This window comes from Rhinopithecus roxellana, chromosome 1 (genome assembly GCF_007565055.1).
Source record: "Rhinopithecus roxellana isolate Shanxi Qingling chromosome 1, ASM756505v1, whole genome shotgun sequence".
In the NCBI taxonomy this organism is placed as follows: Eukaryota; Metazoa; Chordata; class Mammalia; order Primates; family Cercopithecidae; genus Rhinopithecus; species Rhinopithecus roxellana.
The window spans coordinates 4,499,057-4,521,699 of NC_044549.1; positions in this window are offsets into that span (position 1 = coordinate 4,499,057).

The following is a 22,643-nucleotide window of genomic DNA, read 5'->3' on the forward strand; positions in this document are numbered from 1 at the left end:
TTGAGGACATTTTTCTACTGTATAGAAAACATCGCTGTTTCTTTAAAGCATTGCTCATTTTAGACCTGAGAAACTATTAAGTGTTTTTTTAAAAAATCATTATGTACCCTGATAGGTAAAAATTTTTTCCGCTCGCTGTCTTCTTTCCTGGACCCTTCTCAGCTGCAGCTCCACAGAACTGTACTTGAAAGCTGTATGCAGGTTTACAGCTTATGTGTGGATAATATGTCACTGTGCTTTTTTTTTCTTTCTGGGAAATGCAAGGAAATTTACACCAGTGGAGTATAACCTTCAAATGACAGGGAACTGAAACCAGTGGATATGTGACTCAACCTCTGTCTGTCAAATGCCAAAATCATATTTAGATGCTTCTCAGATGTAACACTAATAATCTACCCCATATTGTTTTTTTTCTCCCTCACTCTCCCTACTCACTCTTGTTTCCTATAATCACTGCCCAGATAAATTATCAGTAGCTCAAATCTTATCTCAAACACTATTCCAAAAAGCCCAGAAGAAAAACACTATATCCCCAACACCTGAAATAGTGCCCAGCACATGGTAAAAATTTATTTATTTACTTATATACAGAAGTAAATAATAAATGAAAGTTATAGCATGTGAAAAACTCAATTTGAGCTTTCAAATATAATATTAAATTACATCTTCAGACAAAGGTGATTTAAAAATAGAACAGTTACTTGTAGCAGGTTACAGTGAAATATTTCATGAGGAGATGCTAATGAAATATGCTACTGCATTTACTGTATAAAGAAAATTTAGCTTTTATTCAACATATAAAACCTTATTATTTAATTAAATATGACAAAAGTATTGTTGTTTAATATGTTTTAAGTATATCCACTGGGTGTTGCCAGTTTTTATTCCTAAATAGCAAATTGAATTCAACCATTATTATATGTTTTGTCTAGTTTCAGCTATGTAAGAACTTAAGAGGCATAAAAATACTAATCTTATTCATGTAGTTTATAAATCTGGAGGAAATCAACTTAATGCATGATATGGTTTGGCTGTGTCTCCACCCAAATCTCACCTTGAATTGTAGCTCCCATAATTCCCATGTGTCATGGGAGGGACTGGGTGGAAGGTAATTGAATCATGGGGGCAGTTTCCCCAAATCGTTCTGGTGATATGCCGCCATGTAAAACATGACTTTGCTCCTCCTTTGCCTTCCACCATGGTTGTGAGGTCTCCCCAGCCACGTGGAACTGTGAATCTATTAGACCTTTTTTCCTTTACAGATTACCGAGTCTCAGACATGTCTTTATTAGCAGCATGAGAACAGACTAATGCAACCCCATTTTACAGAAATATCATTGTAACTTACCAGTGCTCCCTCTATTTTTAATCTCTGCTTTTTATGACTATTTTTTAAAAAGGTATCTATAACCAACACTAACATCAACTTCTAATTGTGAGGTAGTAGAATAAGGTCTGAAGACAGAGTGCCTTCATTTCAGCCTCCAATTGCTTGCCAGCCACGTGTTCATTTGCACAGAGTGTAACTCCACATCAACCTCTGATTGGCTGTGGAGCAAGTTCCCACTTCAGCCTCTGATTGGCCATGGGCCAATAGGGTGTAACCTATTGGTGTATGGGGTGTAACAAATTGGAAGCCATTTAAGGGTACATAGGGGTGTTACCAAAGTCTAGCCAGGGAACATTGCAATCTTGGCTCCTGAGCTGCTTTCTTGAACTCACGCCCACTTTGTGGAGCGCACTTTCGCTTCAAGAAATCTGTGCTTTCATTGCTTTGTTCTTTCATTGCTTTGTTTGTGTGTTTGTCCAATTCTTTGTTCCACACACCAAGAACCTGGACGATTTGTAGTCAAGAACCTCCACTGGTAACAGCTGTATCACTGTCAAAACTACTAAGGTATTATTTTATTAGCTGAGTGTTATAAACCAAATGAGTGATTAGCTTAGGAACATGTGCACCTAATCTCCGCTCACTGACAATATTTGAATAAACTGTGCTAGAGTATAACTATCAAATTATAGTGAAATAAATACAATATCCTTTTAACCTCACATGTATATTAATTTAGTTTACGTTCAAAATCAGTGAAAAAATAGCCAATGTCATTAGAGAAAGATAAAATACATTTTTAAATGGAAATGTTAGAAGTGAAAAGCACAATATCTGGAAAATAGAGTGATTGATAACAATAATGAAATGGAGATGGCAGAGAAAAAGAGTCAGGTAACAGATCAATTAAAAATATCCAATCTGAAGAATAAAAATAAAAATAAAAATAAATGAGCACCACATGAGGGAACAATGGGATACTATCAAAAGACTGAATATATGGGTAACTACAGTCCCAGAAGAAGAGTAGATAGAGAATGAAAAATAACGTATATTTTGAAAAATAATAATCAAAAGCTTTTAAAATTTTGTGAAAGACATTTATTTAAACATATAAGAAACAGAGAAAGACACAAAATAACAATTCAAAGAAAAACAAATGTAGACACATAGAAATTGAACTAAAAATAAAAAAAAGACAGTGAAAAGTGATACAACAGTAAATAAAGAAATAATTATAATGACAGCACACTTTTTATAAGAATTGCAGAGGCAAGAAGACCTGCTCTAACAAAGTATAGAAGCAATACTCTGTGTTTTCAAGTGACATGACAGTACTTTTTGCACTGCTTGTAACAAAATTTGCAATCTTTTAGAGGAAAATAAAGTAACAAAATTTGTAGGATGTATTATCTATTGTGTTTCATATACAAAATTACTAGATATACCAAAAATGGAAGAAAATATGAGCTAGATTCAAAAGAAATATATATGTCAAGTAATGTATACTATATTAGGACAGGCTCACTTTGATTTTGCACTTATCCCTAAGACTGAGTCTTCACATGTGGTCTTTAGTTCTAAGGTGTGATCCTCTGGGGTCTCAACAGCTGTTCCTAGGTATTTATTAACACCGCTAATTTGGCTGCATTTGAATTCTAAATTACATACCTCTCGAAACAGGCAAAAGTTGAAGTCTATGCTCACCACGTTAGCCTGCTGTCACACTTTTTTGTTAGTTTGTTTTTCTCATTCTGGATTCTGTAAAATTGTATTCATGTCTGTACAGTTTATGGGTTGAAAAAGTATGATGAAAATGTGCAAGTTCCAAACTTTGTCTTCAGACTTGTCGTGTAGTTGAGCATTTCTGCTTGAGTAATAGCCACTTTACTATATGGATTAAGAAGTGTCTAGAAAAAATATAATGCATGTAATCTCGCTCAGTGTGATTACCTTCCTTCAAGGGTTTATTTGCTTCCATTTTCTGCCCGCTCTGATTGCTCTCCAATGCTTTGAAATAGTTACTTTTATATTTGTTCAGATTTAGCGTTGTTATATGCAGAAGACTTAGTGTGGTACAAGTTACTCAAGTTACTCTGACCTTACCAGAACTGAACTCAAATTTAATTTTTAAACATTTTTTTAAAATTTATTCTGTTCTCTTCCTTTGACCTTCTAGTTATGAAGACAGTGGTTCTTCTTTCTTCTTTACAAAGCTGTCACTTATGCTTAATCAATTGAACACTCTTCTATGCTTCCTATCAGATATTTTAAATATAGTGATTAATTCTGTGATTGTTCCTTTTTTATTTTTTTACTTAACAATTCTTAATATTTTAACATTTAACACTTCTTGTTTGAGATATTTTATATTTCAATTCGAGTTCTTGAAATAAAGAAACACTCTTGAATAAGTTATTTGAATCTATAGGAAGCTACTGATTACAATTTTAATTTCTTCTTTTGCAAATTTCTTAATTATCTGGTTCTTTCTCTTTACTAGTTTATTTTTCATATTCCTTTTTAAATTATTTTCTTCATCATGTAAATAGACAGGTTCCATTTCATTATATTTTAACTTTGAAGGGGGCAGTAGTTCTTCCTAGACCAGCTATTTGCAGAAATACTTTGTGGATGACAGATCGCAAATGAGAAAAGCTAACAGAAAACCTTCTTGAGGTACAATGGAGTCTCATATGATGTAGAAATTTGCAAAAGGATATCATATGATTTTCCTTTACATAGCTTGAATTGTCAAGCATCAGTGCCAGACACATAATGATATTCAGAAAATATTTGTAAATAAATGAATGAGTTGATAGTTTCATGACGTTCTATGATCCCTTGTCTGTTTTATTTGTTTGTCTGTTTGTTACTGAGGGTTGTGGTATCATTTATCCTCCCACCACCTGATAGGTGGCTTTTTACGGAGTTCATATTTTCTCCTTTTCTTCATTGTGTCAAACAGGGCTTAGAGAGGCTTCCAGAGTAAGCTCTACATACGATTCTTGTTTGAAACAAGTGGCTGTTTACTGTTTTCCCTCAAGCCATGACTCTTACTTCAGAAGACTTAGTGATCTGTCACTTTTACCAGGTATTTGAAGTCAGTGTCCTCTTGGGTGTACTTCATTCACCTAGGTTTATTATCAGTAAACCTCAGAGTCTTATTGAGGGGTATAGTATGGGTAGCTTTGATTTTTATCAGAAATGCTAATTCTATTTCAAAACTTTTTCACATCTATGTCTTCAATTGATTTTGGAGAAAAAAAGCAAATATCAGCATCATTATTCTACATCTTAAAGTCAGAAATCTATAATCAGCATTCAAAGGCTTCTTCATTTTAAAAAATTAATAGAATCAAACCACTCAGGATTTTCACAACCATACTTCAGGATATGTGTCTTAGAAACAGGCAGAAGATAGGGCTTATTACTTACTATTTCTTCTTTTTGAAAAATAAATGCATACACTTGAGAATGTACAGTATTAAAAATGCAACTTGCACATAAATAGTTGAAGGTTTCAGATGCTGGAATACTTGTTGTTTTCTATGGGAGACCTAAGGGGACAAGAATCATACGTCATTCATATGGACATTACTTTCTGCCCTTATTAAAACAGCAACTTCATAACAGACATTCTGAGAATAATTGAATTTGTTTTGGAAAATTTTCAATGTTTCTTAATTATTAGTGATTTTTTTCAGCATCATCTTGGAGGAATAAAAGTGTTATAAATGGTCTCAATACAATACATACATGACTACATCACCATGGCACATTTCAGAATTTGTGTTTTCTGCTAACAGTCGGAGCGTCAATTCATGTCTCCTATCCGAGTAAATATGTATAAAGCTATGGAGCCCATGGTGTAAGCATGTGAGAGGTAAAACTGCTGTCATGGCTTCGTCCTTCTTACTATATGCCATGATTTTCTACTTACATAATTTATTTTACTTTCTGCATTGAGGGCAAAGAAATTACTTAGCTGAACTTTGTAATATATATGTGATGCAATACTCACTAGTCAGAAAACGATTGAGAAGTGTATATATATATACACACACACATATATATATATACTTTTAACTCAATGTGCAAAATTTTGCTCATGTACTTAGGAAAGAGTTGGATAAAATTTTATATCAAATACTAAATGTATACATTATAGTTTTCTATCTCCAAAGAACACTTAACACAATATATGCATGCATTTATTATCTAAATCATTAATCAAATGTGTAAAATGTCTGATTTATGGTTTATAAATTAAAATAAATATTAACAAAGTGTGTAAGAATTTAAACATGCATTCAGGTTGGCCAGGAGTGGTGGCTCACGCTTGTAATCCTAGCACTTTGGGAGGCCGAGGTGGGTGGATCACGAGATCCACCTGCCCAACATGGTGAAACCCCATCTCTACTAAAAATACACAAATTATCCAGGTGTGGTGGCGGACGCCTGTAATCCCAGTTACTCAGAAGGCTGAGGCAGAAAATTGCTTGAACCCGGTAGGCGGAGGTTGCGGTGAGCCAAGATTGAGCCACTGTACTCCAGCCTGGGTGACAGAGCGAGACTGTCTCAAAAACAAGCAAACAAACAAACAAAACGTGCATTCAACTATACTCAAGAGACCAGCAATGCAAATGAATCTAACAGTGCCATGAAGCAATTTCACCACCCTCCACTAAACTCTTGACAATGTTGTCCAGTCCAACAGCTTATCATAGATGGCTTAAATATGGATATGGTGGCCATACACATTAAAACAATGCTTTCTTTAGGTATTCTCTTATATTCTTCTTGATATATTCATTAAAAATGGATAAGAGCAAATAAAAAGCAACATATAAAATAGCAAAAAAGAAAAAGTTAGGCCGGGCGCGGTGGCTCAAGCCTGTAATCTCAGCACTTTGGGAGGCCGAGACGGGCGGATCACGAGGTCAGGAGATCGAGACCATCCTGGCTAACACGGTGAAACCCCGTCTCTACTAAAAAATACAAAAAACTAGCCGGGCGAGGTGGCGGCGCCTGTAGTCCCAGCTACTCGGGAGGCTGAGGCAGGAGAATGGCGTAAACCCGGGAGGCGGAGCTTGCAGTGAGCTGAGATCAGGCCACTGCACTCCAGCCTGGGTGACAGAGCGAGACTCTGTCTCAAAAAAAAAAAAAAAAAAAAAAAAAAAAAAAAAAAAAAAAAAGAAAAAGTTTATACTGGTGTTTGTGTGTATGTTACAAAGGTTACTAATGGTCTGTAGGTAGACTCCTTGTTACCAAATACACTGATTTAATAATTAGGAGTCTACTAATGTTTTCTACTATTATCAGGTAAATTTTGGAAAGTTTATACTTAACTACTCATGTATTTATGTTATCTGAATTTTGGAAAGTGTTGGCAAAAAGTTGTTCATGGCACTCATATTTAAAATCTCTATTATGCTTGTATTTGGGTCACTTTTTTCATTCCAAATATTTTGTTTATTTTTATTTGTGGTTTTCTGTCTCTTTTCTTATTTTTCACTCAGTTTTTCCAGTTGCCCATTTTTATTAGTCTCAAAAATCAGACTTTTGGTTAATTTAATTTTTTTTTGTTCTTATTCTTAGTTTCCAATTATACAGTAATTTTGTTGTTGTAGTTGTTATACCTTTCATTCTGGGTAGACAATATATTCTGGCATGAAAATTGTTCTTTGATATTATAGTGGTTTTGAATGATTACATCTTTCTGGTGATACTTTTTGTTATAATTCCCTGTTATTTCCTAATAATATCTTTTCTTTGAAATTATTATATATAATATTAGAAGAGTTATGCATATTTTTGTTTCTTTACTTAGATTTCCCACTAATTTTATAATTTTCTTGTGGGTATGAGGTCATTAACTTTTTGTGGAACTTGTATATACTTAAGTTCATAGAAAAATACCTGTCTTTCTAGCAAAATTAATCTACTTATGTTAATTGAATTATTAATGTATTTAAATTCATTTCTGTCATTTTAATTGTTTTCTATTTCTCATACCATTCTTTACTCTTTCTTTAGTTCTATTTTTGTTTTCTGTTGGACTGGTGGTATTTCTTCCCTTCCCATACTGCCTGACAAGTTAAAAATCACTGTTGTGTTTTTATATTTTATTGGGCATATTAATTTGTCCTATTCTGTTCAATGGGAAATTACACATGTTCTATAGCATCAATTTCCACTTCCTGTACCTCTATTTTTTCCTCCATTTTTAATACTCAAGTAATTTTCATTTTATTTTAATAAGTATTTTAACTTTAGTGCATTTTCAGCAGTATTAGATCTTATTTGTGCTGCTTTATTTTATTTTTGTGGTGTTTTTACTTTTTTCTTCCATTTTCTAAGATTTGTCACATCACATCTTTGCTCCTTCTGCTATTTTGATGTATTTTACCTGAGCTCTTGTGTCTCTGCTACGAGCATCTTTGTAACTTTTATTCATTTAAATTTATGGCAATGCATTTGGTCCCAATATGTGTGTGTTTTGTGAAAATATTTACTTGTTTTTCTGTATTGGATTCCTTATATTTTACTAATAATATATTTATATGCAAGTCTTTTCCTGGTTATTATAGTTATTAATAATATTAACAATCTTTTCATGAAACTAATCTGTCTAAGACCAACGACTTGCAGCTGGATGGCGTCTGGGAGACACGAGGTAGGTGACCCTGGCAAGTAGGGATCCTCTTTGATTCATGGCATAGCTTCCAAAGACAAAGGGTTTGGGAAGTGTGTGGCGATTTCCATTTTAATTTTACTCAGTAAATACAGAATATTAACTGCAGGACTTCGTACAATCAATTCACTTCCCTCCTCACTGAGCTTCCTACAAAATGCCATGCCTACTGCTCTTTTCTTAAAATTTGACATTCTGTTCATCCTGGGCTTTTGCATTAATTTTGATATTTTTAAAGCACTGAGTTAAAATATCATTTATCTTGACTACTGATATTTTGTACCCCCTTAAATTTTGCACCCACGGTTAGTGTCTTGCCTGTTTTACTTTAATGAGACTGCTTTTATCCCTTCCTACTTTGCTAAGGTCTCTTATACAGCTGATAGAGCATTGATTCTGTTATTCCTGTAAGGGGTGGTTTATTTTATCTATTTATTCATTTATTTTTTTTTTAATGCTTAACAACTATTTGAAGTCCTCTGCTCTTTTGGCTTTATCTAAATCATCTGCAGCTACATGATTTTTTTTTTTTTTTTTTGGCTACATCTTATCTTCCTGGTAACAGACTATCACCGATCTTCATTATCTTTGACTGTCTTTCTTTGTGCATATAATTCTGGGTTACATCTTCATTTAGTTTATGATGGTGTTTGTATTTGTCTCTTCATCTTTGGAGGGTGCTATTTTAGTGGAGAATATAGCAGAAACGTCATGACATCTTAAAATATGGGTCGTAATTTACTTCTTTGGTTCACCTTAGTTATTTTCTCAATATTTCTTCCATCAGCACGAGAAAGTACATATACCATGAGTGTGAACATGTTTTTTAATATCAATAAAAATTAAATTTAATAAGTAGCTTAAAAATATAATGTTTAACTCTGTAAAAATATTTTTCAATTCTTGATTATTGCTTTAAAACTTATATTTTATAATTGTAATAACTGATCAAAAAATTCACACCAGTAGTACAGAAGAAATAATGCTGTTTTGACATTAGGGCATTATGACTTTAGGACATCATGTTTATTAATGTATTAAAATGTTGACAATGTCATTTTATCAACTGGTATCTTTTTAACAATAAACATAAGCATTTCTTAGCACTTGGTCACAGGGTAATCATGTGATACAGAGTAGAGTCTATTAAAATGAGTATCTCCAGACAATCAGTTCTCTTGTGAAACTTTAAAAATAAATGAAGACCCAGCTTGAGAAACCATGCTGCATCCCACTGCTTCTTTAAGCAATGTCTTCACATATCTAGCAGTGCTGGGACATCAGAGACTCTATTGAAGTATTTTATTTTAGATAAAGAAACAATTATATTAATAATACTCATCTCTAAAATGAGATCATTTTGGAGACATATTTGAAACTGGTAAAAGAGGCATTTGTGTATAAGCAAGAGACAGAAGTAGATTTATATCATTCATCCCATAAAATTTGAGGATATTCAAGGCAAACAGGAAAGAGAATATTAGAAGCTATAATAGAGAAGATATATGTAGTCCTCATTGTCTGGGAGTCTGTGGCATGAGATAAGAGAAAAGTATGAAATTATGACCATGGGAAATGTAGTCAATACAGGAATGATTGTAATTTTCTTCAAGAATATTTTCAGGGATATGAACACCTGGGTCAGTAGTCTCATCCTTCTTCATGTTGTGACTCCTGTAGAACATGATATTTGTATGCCACAATGAGGTAAAGAAACAAGGTCATGTGAACAAAGATGACCATTGTTTAAATGTATTTATCAAATTCCCATCTTGAGATAAAAACGCTCAAGTAACCCAAATGTCAATGTATTTATAACACTATTTGTGATACAATATAGAATATCTGCTGAGAACTTCTGAATTATAGCTATTAATGAGAGGCTCTATCAGTGAGAAAATCTACCAAATTTCTGTTAGGTAAAAAACAGGGGTAACACATTGTCGAGCAGATTACAAATTCACAACAGGAAACACACAACTTAGCATTTTGAGCTTTTATTCTTGCTTGAGGTCTCTGAGCTGATACAATCAGTGCAAACTTCCCAGGCTGTTGTAGGAAAGGACTCATCTTTTATGTCTTAGGAATAATCTATTAAGATAGTGCAAAAGAAGAATGCCACAGAAAAAAAAAATCAAAAAGGAGGCACATCATTTATTATTTTTGACTACTATAATAGGATTAAAATCATCACATGTATTTTAAAAATATATGTACATATGCATATATATAATTTTATGGAAAAACAAAATATATGTTTTGACAGATTATTGACTGGAGACATAAATGATATTATAACCGGATACTAACAAACATACCAGAAAATTGCAACAAAGCCAAAAAATAGTTCACAAAGACAAAAGTGAAACGATTGTCTCTGGAGAAAACCTCCTTTAAAAATTTGCGAACAATACTTCTGGGACTAACAAGTGATTATAGAAAGGTTGCAGGATATAAGGTTAATATACAAAAGCCAATTGTTTCCTACACCCTCATAATGAAGAAATGTAGTTCTAAATTAAAAACACAATACCATTTATGTTAGCACCAACAAATGAAATATTTAGGTATAATCCAATAAAATATGCATAATATCTATATAAGAAAAATGACAAAACTCTGATGAGAGAAATCAAAGATCTACGTAAATGAAGAAATTGTCCATGTGCAAGGAAAGGAAGAGTTAATATTGTTATGATGTCAATCTTTAACAACCTGATCTATAGATTTAATGCAATTCCAATAAAAATCCCAGCAAGCAAATTTTTGCCTATCAGCAAACTTATTCTAAAGGTTATAGGAAAAGGCAAACAAACAAACAGACCACACACACACAGAATAACCAAAGTTAAGAGTTTATAAAATTTAATAACAAAATAATAAACCAATTACAATATTGGTAAAAGATATAAGCAGATACCTCACCAAAGAAGATACAGAGATAGCAAATAAGTATATGAAAACATGCCTAAGATAATATGCCATTAGAGAATTGCAAATCAAAACAATAATGAGATACCATATACCCCTGTTGGAATACCAAAAATTCAGAATACTGACAACGCCAAATGCTGGCAAGAATGGTGAGCAACAAGAACTTTTTCTTTCATTGGTTGTAGAAATAAGAAATTGTACAGACACTTTGAAAGGAAATTTGGCAGTTTCTTACAAAGTTAAACATACTCAGTATAAAATTCAGCAATTTTGCTTCCAGGAAACTAGCAAAATGAGTAGAAAACCTACATCCACACGAAAACTTCCACATTAATATTCATAGCAGCTTTATCTGTAATTGCCAAAACTTGGAAGCAACATCCATTCCTTGGAATATTATTAAGCACTAAAAAGAAATGAGCCATCCAGCCACAGGAAGACAGGGAGGAAGTTTAAGTGCATGTTGCTAAGTGAAAGAAACCAATCTTAAAATGCTATGTACTGTACAATTCCAACTATGTGATATTCTGAAAAGGGGAAAACAATAGGAGCAGTGAAAAGATAAGTAATTGCCCATGAGTTTGAAGCAAGAGAGGGAGGAATGAATAGGTGGAGTGCAGGAAATGATTTTAGGGCAGTGAAACGATTCTGTATGATACTGTAATGATGGATATATGTCATTATACATTTTTCAAAACCCATAAAATGTACAGTACAATGAGTAAACTCTAATCAAATGAGAAACCTAAGTTAATAATAATGATTCAGTATTAGTTTATCAGTTTTAACAAATGTAATGCAAGATGTTAGTAAGGGAAACTTGGGAGGGAGTATATGGAAACTCTGTATTTTCTGCTCAGTTTTTCTCTGAAATGAAAATAACTCTAAAAAACTATATTGGTGAAAAACAAAACAACAAAATAAAATCAAAACAACAAACAACAAAAATTTCATAAAGGGAAAGACCCAGGCTAAATTTGATAGCCACAGTGTAGTGACTTATGTACCCCTAAAACGTTATGCTAAATATACATCTGACATCTAAGAACCATTAACTAAAAATTATTGTTATTTTTGTTGACGGCTGTGATCCTGTTGGGGTTGTTATCTGAAAAATCACCATCAGAATTTAGCATTATTTGAGATTTTAATTTAAATAGTGTATGCAAAATTAGAAAGAACAAAATATTCATTGACATTATAAATAAGTAATGAAAGTAAATGACTGGAATTGATTTTAAAAATATGATAAAAAGTTTGAAATAAATATCTTAGAGCAAGCAAATAGATCCTTTCTAATAAAGGTATAATTATCAGTTGATGACCAAAAGCATATCCCTCTTTCTCTCTAATTTGCTTTTGTCATCTCCAGAAAGAATTATAAGCAAATGGCAGACACTGGAAAAATATATTTTGAAGAGATAATTATACTCAAGTACTGATGGGCAGGTAGGAAAAAAGCCAATATATAAAAAGAATCTATTATTTGCACGAAAGTTCGTTGTCTACACATCCAGAAATACAGAAGACTCTTGCATGTATACTTTCAGGACAATAGTTAATGAGAGAAACCACAGAGGATAGTGGAAATGCCAACATAATGAAGATAAATATTTTTGCAATTTTCTAAAATGGGAAATAAGGGGATTGTAAAACTACATATCAGTTAGCCAAAATGCTTGACATGGGTTTTCGACAAAATTCTAAAACAGATTTTGTAGCAGATGGTTTGTGAGCATTTAACAAATATGATGTTGATCACTAGGCACCAGCATGAATTCATGTGGTGCAAATCATACCAAAGTAGTTGTCTTTCCATTATCGTTGTGGCTATTAAGCCAGTAGAGTGGTGGGGTACAGACATAATAATATTCTGAATTCAGCAAAGAATTTTGCAAAAGATTTATATCAAAATTTTATGTGTGATTTTTAAATATGGTGCTGGCATGGAATTATTATTACATGGGATATTTTGTCAGTGAATAACTCTAGCTAATTCTTGGTGTAAATTGCTGTAATAGTTCTCAACATATATTGTATATCAGAAACATTGGTGGAATTTTTTTGAAGACATGTACTTAAATCTAGGCCTTATCCCAGATATCATGATTTAGTAAGTCTAATTATACCTAGGTTATTTAAAATAATAACTTATAAAATAATGTAATGCAATTGGTTTTTCCAACTTAGTCTAATAAATTAATGTGATTTATAATCATTTAGTCTTTGGACTTTATTTTTCATAACTGACTATTGTATAAAATATTACATGAGGCTTTATATCGGTGACTTTTCATCTATAATTCAAAGCATGCAATGGTGTATTTCCGTTTTTATATGAAACTTGATTTCCCACTTTAAAAAATATTTCAGCACAATATATAGAATAACTCTTTAAAACATAAGTAATATCATATGACGAGTCTTCTATAAAACCTTCAAAGACTTCACTTCTCATTTGGAGTAATTACTTAACCAACAATATTCAATATAGTTGATCTCCCCATTACCTTTTTGACCTCACCGCCTCACTTTCTTCCTCATTCATTTTATTTTAGCCATACAGGCCTGTATGTTGTTCTCCAAACAAGCCAGCAATGCTATAACCTCAGTACCTTTGCATTTCCTGTCTCTCTTCCCCAGATTTCTACACGGAGTGCTTCATCTGTTATTTATTTAACTAATTTTCTGCCTCCTGCACAGAGATTTCTGTTTATTTTATTCATTGTTATATCCTCAGAGACTTCATAGTGCCTGGCATATACTAGGTGAAACATACATCAATGAGTGAATATATAAATAACTAAGTTTTCTCTGCCTTTATACATTCTAAAATATAATCATTGTTTACACTTAAAACCAAAATGGAATATTGATTATAAGTTTTTGTTTCAGGACTATATAAGACTACCATTATAATTCATTTTGCCTTCCTCATAAAACATATTTAATGATAATAAATTTAACATTAGTGATACAAATACAAAGACAACATATCTTAGTCATTTTTCACTTTACCTAAAATTCTGCCATTTTCTTTTCTATGGCATCTTTACTATGTTTGAAAGCATATTAACACAAATTTACTTGATGATTTCTGAAAAAAAAGTTACATTTGCCTCTTCCATGTCATACAGTTGTCAGTAATGTTTAACATTTTAAAGAGTGTCCAAAATCCATTCTCTATTTTCAACAAATGATTAGATTTCACATACAAAAAAATAAATTTGGACCTATGCTTATCATTATGTAAACATTTTAATTCAAATCGGATTACAAACTTAAATGCAATCAATAAAACTATAAAATTCTTAGAAGAAATTATGAAATATATCTTAGTGACCCTTCAATGGGCAATAAAAAGCTCAAAAACTAAAAGAAAATTATAGAGAAATAGAATTTCATCAAATTTTTTAAAAACATGCTTCAAAGGACACCAGTAATAAATGAAAAAGAACTCACACAACGAGATAAAATGTTCGCCAACCATCTATCTGATGAGGGACTTGCAGTCATTGTATATTAGAAATGTACACATATACATATGCATAACTCAACCAAGAAAATAAAAAATAACCCAATTCAAAATTCAGCAAAAAGAGCTAATGGGACATCTATCAAAGAAGAGAAACAAAGACAAACAAAGAAGACATGAAATGATGCTCAAAATCTTTAGTTATTAATAAGGGGAGTGCAAATCAAAATCATAATGTGATGTCACTTCACACTCAATAGGATGAATATAAAGGACACACGATAATAAATATTGTCAAGGATATGGAGAAAATGGGACACTTATACACATACTTCCAATAGGATTGTAAAGTGGTACAGCTGCTTTGTAAAACATTTCGGCCTCTCCTCAAAATGAGAAACATAGAGTTGCCATATGAGCAAATAATTCCATGCCTAGGCACATAATGCAAGGTAATGAAAACGCACTTCCACTTAAAAATTTGCACACAAATATTAGTGGCACTTATTAATAATAAAAAGGTGGAAAGAACCCAAATGTCTATCAACTGAGGGATTGATAAATGAAAATGGCATATCCATTTAATGGAATATAATTTGCAATACATATAATGACATGCTGACATATGTTACAACATGAATGTAACTTAAATATTATAATGACTGAAAGAATCTAGTCACAAAAGTCCACACTTTATATGGTTTCATTTATATTTCCCAAATAGGCAAAGTCATGGAAACAAAATGTAGACTGGTAGTTACCAGGGAATGAGGGAAAGTGGAAAATAGGGAGTGATTGCTAATATGTATGAGATTTCTCTTTCGGGTGAAGAAAATCTTTTAAAGTTAAATAATAGTAAAGATTGCACAACTTTGTGAGTCTATTTTCAAAAACACTAAATTGTACACTTTTTTTTTTTTCGAGTCAGGGTCTCACTTCGTTGTCCAGGCTGGTCTTGAACTCCTGACTTCAAGTGATCCTCCCATCTCGGCCTCCCAAAGTGCTGGGATTACAGGCATGAGCCACTGCACCTGGCCACAACTGTACACTTTATAAGGAAGAATTTTATGGCATATGATCTATATAGCAATAAAGCTGTTAAAATACTCAATATACAACACTGTGATGGCCTAACGCTCTAGTTAGATGTTAATCTAACTTTTCAAGAAGCTTTCACTTATTTACATTTTGACAGAATTTCCTTATAAATTTGACTATGAGAGATCACTTTCTTTTTATTGATAATAGGATTTTGGTGGCTTTTACTTTCTCTCCCCTCTTCTCAGGAGTCTGAATCTTACCAAAAAGTTCTGAAGAATTCTATATATAAACACTATACTTTGCCCTTACAAAGTTGTGCACCAAACATACCTGAATCAGTCTAGGTGGGTACCCAATCTAAAGGTTGAAAAATTTGTATTCTGGCTGCACAATTCTGCTCTTCATCAGAGGGTCACTTAATGTAATCCATCATCTATTTTTTCTGAAGGATTTGAATATATGACAAGTTTGGCTGAAGATGTGAGAAATGGAATAAAATAAGCATGATGCTTGAAGCAGTAGAAATATGGAAAAGCAGAAGCTGTAATATGTCAAATATTGAGTTGTGTTTAATAATGTACTATGGATCATATGGATATAGAAAGAATCATAGATGGAAAATCTAAATCATGAACCTGGAAAAATCTGGGATAACTAATAGATTGTCTAAAATAATGCCCAGTAGTTCAACAAGAGCTAATTTTGTGTTCTAAAAGGCAAAAATCAATGCTGCCTTCTCCAAGAAGCCTACATAGATATTTCTGGTTCTCTTTCCTCTCTCACGAATCCATAAATTAAATCTCATAACCTTAAATAATTTAGCATATGTTTTACATAAAAAGATATAGAAATAATATACCTTATTTTTATTATCATTGCCTTTTTCCTTTTAACTGTAAATAAATATCAAAATTATTTTATATATTAATAAAATAAGATACATTCCCCCAAAATAACTTTGAAAATATATCATTTTATTAACTTCAAAAATACCATATAGACTATTTTTAAAGCTTCTTATCCTTTGGATTTTTTCTGAGCTTACTGAAATCCTGAGCCTTCATTTTAACTTTATTTTCATTTTTTTAAAGATGTCTTTCAACATTATTAAAATTTCTGGCTACTCTAATAATAATTAATTATATTAAAAACATATTTTTCCTAATTATATTAAAACATCACTAATAATCATATTTAAACCATTTTTATCTAAGACAGTTTCTATTTTCAATTTATGAGGGCTTTTAGTCAAATGTAATTTCTGTTATGATGACACAATTTATTTAACTGCCAATATCTTTTAATATGAACATTTAAAACAGAAAAATGTACATTTCTTCTTTCATTATGGCTTTTCTCCCACAAATTCACATGGCATCTTAAATCTTATGGGGAACTAAGAATACTTAATTTTTGTTTCTGTAATATTAGGTAAATATCAAATAGTTATAGTTTAGTTTGTGTTTGTGTATTTCTCCTTCGACTCTGGTTTACTGCAGATATGCAGTACATTGTTAGTCTGATCCTTGATTTTCCATGACTTTCTACATTTTTAAATGCCTGAATATGAAACACTTTTTTCAAATAAAATCTTACCTGGGATGGGGCACAGTGGCTGATGCCTGTAATCCCAACACTTTGGTAGACCCAGTGGGAGGATCATTTGAGCCCAGGAGTTGGAGATCAGCCTAGGCAACATAGAGACTTCATCTCTAACAACAGATACAAAAAATAGCCAGGTGTGGTGGCTTGTGCCTATAGGCCCAGCTCCTAGGAAGGCTGAGGTGAGAGGACTGCCTGAGCCCAGCAGTTCCAGGCTGCAGTGAGCCAAGGTCACACCACTGCACTCCAGCCTAAGTGACAGACAGAGACCCCGTCTCAAAAAAAAAAAAAAAAAAAAAAAAAAAAAAAAATTACCAGGAAGACCAATATGTTATTATATGCTATGAATTAATACTTAATTGTTCTTTACGTTCTATCCACTCAGACTGTGTTTCTTTCCTTTCCACAGTTGCTCCTCGGCACTTTAGAATTCTTTATAAAACAAATTGAAAATTATAGTTTTAGAATAACTTTTAAATCATTCCATTTTACCACAGAGCTGCAGCTCTCAAACTCCTGTGCTCGTGCTTCTCCTCAGCCCTGGATTATCTGGAAATGTCTACAGATAATTTTAATTGCTCTAATGGCATGAGGTGTTCTTCTATGTAGAACGTGGAGGTTAGAGATACAGTTACACATCCTATGGTGCATAGGACAGCACCCCACTACAATAATTATCTGGTGCCAAATGTCATAAGTACTGTTGTTGAGAAATGTTGTGAAGGAGATTTATTCTGAATAAGTATTCATTCTACCAATAATATTCATACTCTTGATGGTGATAATGCTTTGTTATGACCACATTGTGAATACAAAATTATAAACCACTATGAGAAACTGTTTCCATAAGTTTACATGTTACTCTTTCCAACTTCCAACAATAAGCAAGTACAACGATAAACAAGTACATCCTTAACCCATATCTGCCAAGCAAAACTAACTGGAGATGAAAAACTAAAAAGTGGGTCAAGTCTCAAACAAATCATGTTTACTTTTACCCTTAAACCTGCTCATAACACATTTTTTTTTGCAACACAGTAATTACCACCAACAATCAACTAGTTGTTTAGACTAAAATTTTAGTCATCATTTATCTTTGAGTGCTTTCTTTCTCTCACACGGCACATCTCATCTAATAACAAACTCTATTTTATGTGTGTGTGTGCATGTGTGTATGGTTTGCATGCATACATACAAACAAAATGGTTAGAAGTGATCAGCCTTCTGTGTAAAATATATATTTATATTTATAATCAAACTTTACCACTTTTACTCATTGCCAGTCTTACCATCCTAGAACAGCCACCTGGATTACAACCTTTAATTTCTGAAATTAAAGGTTAAAAAAATTTTTTTTTACATTATCAATGTTACCTTCAAAAATCCCCTTAAGTCCTCCCAAAAGAATAATTTTAATAATTTTAGAGTATAAGAACTTGAATAATAAAATGTATGTATGAACCTAAAATATATACTGTGTTTTATGGCATAGAGTGTTCATGTTTAAAATGCGATTTTACAGCATCTATAATTACATAAATAAAATATTTTGTACAATTTAAACTGTGTAAGTTAAATGAGACTAGACGTGACTACTGCTCCTGACAAGACTTCATGGCATTACCAATGGCAGAGATAACATCAATCTGTCATAGATGTATGCTTGTGTTATTTCCCTGTGCCTAGTTATTGTTCTTCTCAATGGTATACTCTGCTGAAGTGAGAGCAAGATTCTACACCTACCAAGGTTAAACTTATTATTATTATATTTTTTGTTAAACTTATTTTATTAAACTACAAACAAACTTGTGCTCTTCTTTTTTTATAATTTCCCTAGCCAAATAGCCAGCTCAATTTACCAGCACTTTGATTTACTAGTCCCTTTGAATTGTAGCACTTTCTTGGTATTCAGTAACAGTTCCTTTGCAGGGCCACCACAGGAAGAACATGCATGCCATTCTGAGGTTATCTTTGCTGATAACCAACTGATGCTGCTAAATAGGGCTGGGGCAAACTGCCTCTTACCTCTCAGGAAAAGTTGCTTTTCCATTGAATACACTTGCCCTCAAGGTAAAGAAATATGTTTGCCCATCTTTTACTATACAGTGACAGCTGTATGCCCTGTCAATGAAATTGATTTCTGTAACTCTTCTGTTAGAATCATAGGATTACTTTAATATCGTCCAGATGCTAATAACTTATTTCATTAACCACATCCTTCTGAACAGACTGTGCAATAAATCTAGACTTTTGAATAAGGCATTGCAGGGTTTGTTCAGGAGAATGTGGTATCCGAAAGAAGTTATATGCATCCGGATGATGTTAAAGTCATCCTTCTAGTGTCTAGTGGCACAAAAGGGTCACTGTAGTTAACGATAATTTATTGTATATTTTAAATAGCTAGAAGAGCGGAGTTGTAATGTTCCCAATACAAAGAAATAGTAAGGCTTGAGGTGACAGACACCCCAATTACACGGATTTGATCATTACATGTTGTATGCTTACATCAAAATATCATATATACCTCATACATATGTACAACTATTATGTGTCCATAATAATTAAAAATTAAAAAACCAAAAGTGTACTGTATATTCCTCATTTATTATCATAGCTGTAAATCACTTTCTCAACGTTATTCTTGCACTTCGTTTCTCCTTTGTGTCTGATTTATCAAAGCATATGACTTAATTGTGGTCCACAGCTCATTCTTTGAAATTAGCCCTCTTTTGTTTCCCTCTTGATGTGACCTTGGTCTCCTTTAGCAATGAACCTAGTTGACCCCACTGGCTCTATAACCTCCAGCTGTCATGTGCAAACACCCCTCTTGTTTTCGAAACTCTTTTCAGCATTTTCATGTGTAGCTTGAAGTACTATTGTTTTCAAGAGTTCGGACTGAGCAGGGATCAGTGGTATTGTGTTTCCCATATCGTTCACGCAGAAGGGCCCGTGCTTTTCCCTCCTCCTAGCCAACTCCATATTCTTGTGATGCCCTGCACAAACAAGACATCACCAACTACAGGCCATGTGCAACTACTTGTTTCCTCAATAGTGAGGGGGTTTGCCTCATCTGTCCATATGATCACAACATCCTCTTGTGATTAGACCTAGGCATTTATGAAACAGCTGCACTTCTTTAAAAACTGAGGCTTTGAAATAGGATAACTGTACAATCTGAAAAAAAAGAAACTATGACTGTATCTACTTTAGCAGACTTCTCTAATGAATGAAAAAATATGCCAAAATAAGTCAACTGTACCTAAAGCCATACTGCTTTTCTTATATCTGATTCTAAGTTTCATGAAAGTGGCTCGAGTTTGATAACTTCCTGTATTTTCAATTCCCAGGGAAGAAATTAATGATCATTACACTGACATTCCCAGTGGAACCAAAGCAATGGCATTAGGAAAAAATAAATGAACTTAATCTGTTTGTTATTATTCCCTAGTGTATATGTAATATCAATGGAGACTCGAATTTTTTAGCATTCTATGTCTGATGAGTTATTTTTCTATAAAAAGAGCTACTGGAAAAAGTTTGGCTAATGGAGAAAGTTATACATAATATTTAACAAACAACAAATTGTGGTCTATTTAGATGGAGTCTCTTAAGTTTGAGCATATCCCAATAATTGATTAGAAGATAATAAAATACATATGCACATCTGTAAAAACTCAGAAAATCTGAATCTAGCACTGGTCCAGCTAAATACGTTTTTAACATAGTGACTATCTCTTATATTCTGATTTGGTAGAAAAAGAGCCTAACTGAGTCTTTTCTTATTCTGTTTCAAATTTATATGATTAGTAGCTAACAGAGACCAGAGAAATTGCTCCATGAGTTTGTACAGAATCAATATATAATATTTAAACCATATAAATATTATATATTAAATCAATATATAATATTAAAAATAAAGTTATATTTAATAACTTTAACTTATTATTACTATATTCAAATTCTCTGTACAAAGATCTTAGCAATTTTCTAGTTTTCACAACAAATACATCAGATTCCTTTTCTGGCTTTCAAATGTTTGTTTGTTTCCATTTATTTGCCTCTCAGCAACATACTCAAGATTTCTTACTCTTTTTAAAATAATTTTAAAATTCTGCTCAAAATAAATAAGAATCCTCTTTGTTTCTGACAACTGTCTTTTTCATTTGAATTGCTTGCCATTTTCCTCCTCTTTTGAGGTGGATTCGGTTTGCCTCTCCACCTGTCAACATCTACACCAGTCTTCTGGGTCCAGCTAGATCCTGATTCCTCCTATAAGGCCTTTCGTGACTGCTGAGTCTCTTGTGGATTTCTTTCTCCCCTGTTCTTCTCCTGTGTGTACAGTTGTCATCACACTATTTAGTACTTCATAATATACTATCCCATATACTATTTACTGTCTCAATCCTTTCACTGTTTCTTGGCTTGCTGCTCAGGAGATTTCCTGAAATAAGTTTATTTTATTTATTACTTTTTCATTCATATGTCTTTTTCACCACATCTAGCAGAGTTCTGAGTACATAGCAAGAGTTCAGCAAATATTTATTAATATTTTGAAATACAACAAGGTTAACATTTGATTCTACATTGTATATGTCTCATAATGTAACACAGCAGAAAGAACACAGTTACTGGGTCAGAGAAACACAGATTCAGGTCCTAACTCACCACTTTTGACTTGTGTACAAATTACTTAACCTCTCAGAGGAGAGATTCCTCAACTGCACATGAAGTGTAAATACTGTGCTATACTGTAAATACTCCTCAATAACTCTGGCTTGTAGTGTAATGGTTAAGAACAAAGTCTGAAGGCAGAAAGTAGAATATGGATCTGGCTCTATCATTTATTTTTTTATGTGATTTTGAGCAAGGTGGTTAGCCTTTCTGTATTTTAGTGTCCTAATCTACAAATCGGGCAGTAATAATCGCACTGGATATACAGGCTTATGGTAAAAATTAAATGTGTTACTATATGTAAAGTATTCAGAACTATCATTACCATTACATATTGTATTATTATATGATTTTTGCTAGTATTTGTGTTAATAGTAATAATATTACATGTCACCATTTTACTCCTATTACGATACACGCGAAGTGCCCAGCATAGTATCTAGTTTATAGTGTGTACTTCATCAATAATAATTGCTAGTATTGTTATTGTGGCAACTGGCTAAAAGATCGCTATCTCTTTGTCATCAACAAGTTGTTTTAATTTCTGCTATTATAACTTACTTTGTTATTAATCATATTTTACACTCTCATTTTACCATTATATTTATCCACTAAGTCATCAATTGTCCAAGCTCACATTATCGAATGTAAGCTTGAATACTGAATGTAAAATAGAATAGTAACATAGGCCTGGTCAACTGATGACTTAGTGGATAAATGTAATGGAAACGTAGGAGTGGAAAACATGTGTAATAAAAAATAAGTTATAATAGCAGAAATTAAAATGACTTATTTGTTGAAGATGCCAAAACAATGTCATTTTGTAGAGTAGGTCACTGAATATTTGTTGAACTCTTGCTAGGTACATTAATATTTTAAAAAGGTATAGTGTG